The sequence below is a fragment of the Phocoena phocoena genome, chromosome 10 (assembly GCF_963924675.1).
Source record: "Phocoena phocoena chromosome 10, mPhoPho1.1, whole genome shotgun sequence".
Lineage (NCBI taxonomy): Eukaryota > Metazoa > Chordata > Mammalia > Artiodactyla > Phocoenidae > Phocoena > Phocoena phocoena.
In genome coordinates, this window is record NC_089228.1 from 95950935 (window position 1) to 95956934 (window position 6000).

The following is a 6000-nucleotide window of genomic DNA, read 5'->3' on the forward strand; positions in this document are numbered from 1 at the left end:
TTCGTTCATGATTCAGCAGATGTGTCCAGAGGCAGTCAGCTTCAGGGACCCAACCTGGCGTGCCAGTCGGGAAGCTTTATGTAAGGTGCTCAATTCTTAATGTATTTAATTTCTCCATAACTTTTCAAATTAGATGAATAATACAACACAGTGTCTAGTTGGCAGTGGGGAGAAGGGAGGAGCAGCTACTAATGAAACTTAGTGCAGTGTGTTATGCTGAGTTTGCAGGTTGGTACTTGGTGTCAGAACTTTGAATTAGCAAAGAAAAGGAGTAGAGGGCTAACTGGTGGGGCAAACATACAGGGGGTGAGGGTGGAGCGTGTGCGCCATCATGTTTTAAACAGATAATCTCTAGAAAGGTTTCAAGAGCTATTGGTTTTAAACCAATTGTTTGGTTTTAAAATATTCTCCCACAACAATTTAATGATAATTAACTTGGTTGAGTTACCACCACGGGCTCTTTTGTGTATTTCACAAATCCCGTCTGGGGAAGAAAATATCGGAACTACATTGTGTTTCACCAGCTCGGAAGTTGTGGAGCCCAAGGTACCTGGGAGAAGTCCATGTTCTTTAGTTTTTTGGGCCTTGAGGTGACATTTTTGTTTCAGGTTAGTGTGACCTCCTTCGGTAGAGTAAACATGTGGGCTGCATTTTTAAAAGAGCCCCCATTTAAAAAGCTGGTGGTGGTAAACAGCAAGAACCCACTGTCACATTTTTAACGTAGCTCCAGAGGAGCGATGATTTAAAATCAAAAGTCTTCTCATTCCTATGGCAACCACAGAAGTGTTCAACTAATGCTACATGCTGTGTACATTAAGCCGTGCGTTGTGTTCCTCTCCCACCTTCTGCTACCTCCGTCCCTATGGATTCAACCTGAACGTCCCTAAACTGTACACCTTGAAAAAGGCTCTTTTCCAGACTCACAGTTGCTTTCCAACATGCAAGCAATCAAATACATGTAAAAGGGACGACTCCTCCCAGAGGAAACCTTTACAAACCCAGAGGGGAAAGGTACCCCAAAATAGAGACACCGTCTGTTTCCCTGATTTGACAGGTTTGAGAGCTCCTTGTTTTAAAGCCAGACATGAATCTGTGAAGAGATTCCTCTGAGTTACAACCCTTTTTGGGAGCAGCTACCATGAAGATAACATATGTGGAGAGACAGAGCCAAAACGCACCCACTGGGCTGCAGTGCATCTCCGGGAACATTTATAACACATTCACAGGAAGCTGGAGTGGTTAGTCATGGATATGGAGAAAGACCCCCTCTGTGTCGACTGTCTCATAGCGCTGGGAGCTGGCTGTCATAATTACTGCCTGTTCTTCAAGGAGGACTCCCGTGGTTTTGTTCTCCTGAAGGGCTTGTTCTTTGAAAGAGTGAGAACCTGAAGCCTGGCGTTCAAAGATGCAAAGGCCAAGTAAAGACACACTGAATCCTGGCTGAGTGTTTTTAAAATTTCCAAGGGAAAGAAAAGTCATTTTCAGTTGAAAATGGCCTGGGATATTTTGCATATAATCTTGCTTAGATTCTAAGATATATTGACAAAATATGGACGAGTCACTCACTTCTGTTCCTTGGGGAAGGTTCAGAGGAACATTCTGGATCAGAATGAAGCACCATACCCCTATTGGCTTCTCTCTAGAGGCCACCATTGTCCATCTGTCCCCCATGCTTCCTCAATTAGGATGTTTGTTTAGGGGGGTGTTTTGTTAAGACTTCGTCCTCAATCACTGTATTCCTGGTAAGTGTAAGGATTGCGAGCTGGGAAACCCAGATGCTGGTACCAGATCTGTTGCTCTGTGATGTAAGATGTGGTGTTATCAGCTCCGGGCTTTCCTTTCCCTCACTTGTAAGCTGGAGATGTTAGACTATTTAGTCTCTAAGTCTCAGGTATCGTATTGCTCAAAAAGTCTAGAATTTCCAGAGCTGAAATCAGTAGAATCGGGGTCTGATTAAAGCTTTCTGACTTTTTCTTTCAATAAAGTGGGACCAAAATATATAGAAGTGGGGACACACGGTAAGTCTTGCGGCGTAAAATGTGTCTTTGGATGAGTAGCATCAGCAGTACCTGGGTCCCTGGGAACTGTAGAATCTTGGGTTCCACTCCAGACCAACTGCTTTAGAATCAGTATTTTAACAAGCTCTTTGGGAAATTGAGAACCACTGCCGTAAAGTACTTACAGAGGCTGTATTTCTAGTGATAAATACGTTGGTGGCAAGGTGAACTGTGTTAAGCACCATGATTCACCTTCCTCTCACCCTGATTATTATTCCCATTTAACAGATGAGGAAACCAAGGTGCAAAGAGATTAGGTAACTTGCCTGTAGTCACACAACAAATAGGTTATTAAGTGGTGAAACCAAGACAGATTTAAAGTAGACTTGCCCTATATAGCTAGTCAGGAGACAATGCAGTCCACAAGGCCTTCTTCAGACTCTCTACATAAAACCTCCCTTGTTTTTTTTTTTTTTTTTTTTTTTTTTTTTTTTTTTTTGTGATACGCGGGCCTCTCACTGTTGTGGCCTCTCCCGTTGCGGAGCACAGGCTCTGGACATGCAGGCTCAGCGGCCATGGCCCACGGGCCCAGCCGCTCCGCGGCATGTGGGATCTTCCCGAACCGGGGCACGAACCCGCATCCCCTGCATCGGCAGGCGGACTCTCAACCACTGTGCCACCAGGGAAGCCCTGTTTTTTCTTAAAATAAATTTATTTATTTATTTATGGCTGCATTGGGTCTTTGTTGCTGTGCGCAGGCTTTCTCTAGTTGTGTCAAACTGGGGCTGCTCTTCCTTGTGGTGCATGGGCTTCTCATTGAGGTGGCTTCTCTTGTTGCGGAGCACAGGCTCTAGGCACGTAGGCTTCAGTAGTTGTGGCACATGGGCTCAGTAGTTGTGGCTCGTGGGCTCTAGTTGCTCCGCGACATGTGGGAACTTCCCTGACCAGGGCTTGAACCCATGTCCCCTGCATTGGCAGACAGATTCTTAACCAGTGCGCCACCAGGGAAGCCCATCCCTTGTTTATTAACAGATAGAGTCTTCTGGCATAGAAACCCTTTCTCAGACCTTACCCACCTCCCAACTTGGCATAGCATTTTTCAGTTTAAAAATCATCACTGATGATTTTCATGACAGCATCACATGGAAATCCGGGGTGGAATTATTCCTTAATTTTACAGAAGGGATCAGATTCAAAGCCTAGAGAATTAAATTGACTTGTTTGAGCTAATGAGTCACAGAACCCAAGAAAAGCCTGGACATTTGGGAGCCATGCCCAGTATTAGATCATTGCCTTCATATTGTGTTTGGTTTAGAATATTCACCGCGCTGCCCACTTGCTGATCTGCGTGTCCGTGTTGACGTCAAAGATCAGAACAATGGATAGTGCCTTCTTGGGGGTGCTCTTTTAAAATTAAATGTTAATTGCGGTACAATATGCGTAACATAAAATTTACCATCTTAACCATTCTGAAGCGTAGAGTTCGGTGGTATTGAATTCATTCCTGCTGCTGTGAAACCGTCACCACCACCCGTCTCCAGAACTCCTTCATCTTACAAAACTAGATCTCTACCCACTAAACAATAACTCCCCATTCCCCCTCCCTCCAGCCCCATTCTACTTTCTGTCTCTATGGATTTTGACTGCTCTAGGTCCCTCATGTAAGTGGAATCATATGGTATTTGTGTTATTGTGACTGGCCTATTTCATTTAGCATAATGTTTTCTAGGTTCATCCATGTTATAGTACGTATCAGAATATCCTTCCTTTTGAAGACCAAATAATATTCTAATGTATGTGTATACCACATTTTGTTTATCCATTCATACATTGGTGGACACGTGGATTGCTTCTACCTTTTGGCCATTGTGAATAATGCTGGTAAGAGCATAGGAGCACAATTATCTCTGTAAGATCCTGCTTTGGGTCTTATCCCACAAGCGGAATTGCTAGGTCATATGGTAACTCTATTTTTAATTTTGTTGAGGAACTGCCATACCGTTTTCCATACTGGTTGCACCGTTTTACATTCCCATCAGCAGTGAAAAAAAAATTTTTTTTAATTGAAGGAAAATTTAATACCATAATTGATTTTAATGTTCATTTTTCTATCTTCTTCCTTATAGTTAATGATCTGGGAAATTGAAAGGCTGACTTCTAGAGACTTAATCCAGCCCAACAGTATTTTCATTGCTCAGAAAGGGATTATAGCATATCTTTCTTACTCTTAAACATGTATAACCCATTGTGAGGCTTCTACATTAGACAAGTAGCAATTCTTGCTGTAATAATTTTTCACAGCAGCAAGTCATTTTGAACACTCATGCTAGAAGTAAACTGGTCTTAAAAGAGGTAAATATATCAAGGAAGGTGTAGTTTTGAGATATTAGGCTAAATCATAGTGGTTTCAGAGTCAAAATATCATTGAATTAGATATAAACGTATATCGAAAAGTAAAAAATGGTACTTTGGGATGGTTAGGTGGTTATTTTGTTTCATAGAATGAGCAAGTGTTGAAATAGATTGTTAAATGGTGTAAAGGATTTCTCATATCATCACTTGGGCAAGGCAATTAACAGAAACATGGCTCTATCCTGTTTGATTTTGACTCTGGTGTCCTTTAGCTACCAGCTGGTCTGAATTTCTCTGAAGCTGTCAATTTCTCTGAAGCTGTCATCAGAGGAAGCATCTTTCCCAAAAGCTCATTTAAACATAGAACATTCATTGGAGAACATTTCACATCTTCCAAGGTTCACTTTTTTTTCCATTTTAGTTTCTTGTTTGCTCTTAAGAAATGTTGAGAAAAGGTTATATCTATCTGTCTATCTCTCAAACATGCACATACTAAATGAAAAACTCTTCCTAGGAACAAATATTCTCGAACTCAAAGGAGCTACAAAATTTCAGTTTATTTTTTCTTTGTTTCTTCTCCTTCTTCTTCTTCTTCTTCTTCTTTAATTTAAAAAAAATTTTTCCACACCATGAGGCTTTTGGGATCTTAGTTCCCCGACCGGGGATTGAACCCACACTCTCAGCAATGAGAGTGTGAAGTCCTAACCATTGGACCACCAAGGAATTCCCTACAAAATTTTAATTAATTTATCAGAATATAATGAGGCACAAAGGTCTTATTTGGTCTTTATTAGGGCTCAATTTTTTTATGCCATAAAAACTGGGCAAATCCTTGTTGTATTAAGGGAGAAATTGACTATTTGATAATTGTGTCATTTCATAATTGTAAAACATGAAATTCATGGAATAAATGCTGGCTTTCTTTTTGAAAAGTCCAACACAGTTAAATGGAATGTTAATATAAAGTAGTTGAGTATTCACTCATTAAATACTGAACAATTATTTGTTAAACAATATGAAATTGCTGGCATTGAACCACTTTTGGTCTGTAAAAGCATCAGGCATTGGTGAGGTGTTTAACATTCAGAAATGATTAAACATATAAGATCTCTGCATTCAAAGAATTCACAGCCTACTGAAGTGAACAGACTCAAAATGTGATTAACGTGAATGTTCTATAATAGAGACAGGTACGTGGTACTTTGGGGGCAAAGAGAACGGAGGGATTAACTTTACTTCAACAGGAATTTTACTTACTGCTATTCACCAACAGGGGTAAAATTTTTATTTTTTGCCCGCACAGCACTGCTTGTGGGATATTAGTTCCCCCACCAGGGATCGAACCCATGCCCCTGGCAATGGAAATGTGGAGTCTTAACCACTGGACCACCAGGGAATTTCCAAGGGTAAATATTTTGATAGACAAATCTGCATTTTCTTTCCTGGGCTCACATATTCATTTTGAAGGTGATAGCATCAACAACACTACCCAGAATGATAGAGGAGAATTGCCTGGGAATGTTTTCATCTTTTTGTGCTCAAAAACTTTAAACTGTTCTTCTGTCCTCTTAAAAAAATTCACTCAAAAGTCCTTCGGATATCAGTAAGGAGTCTGTCGTCCAATGGTTCTTGCAGGACCAAGCGATGATGT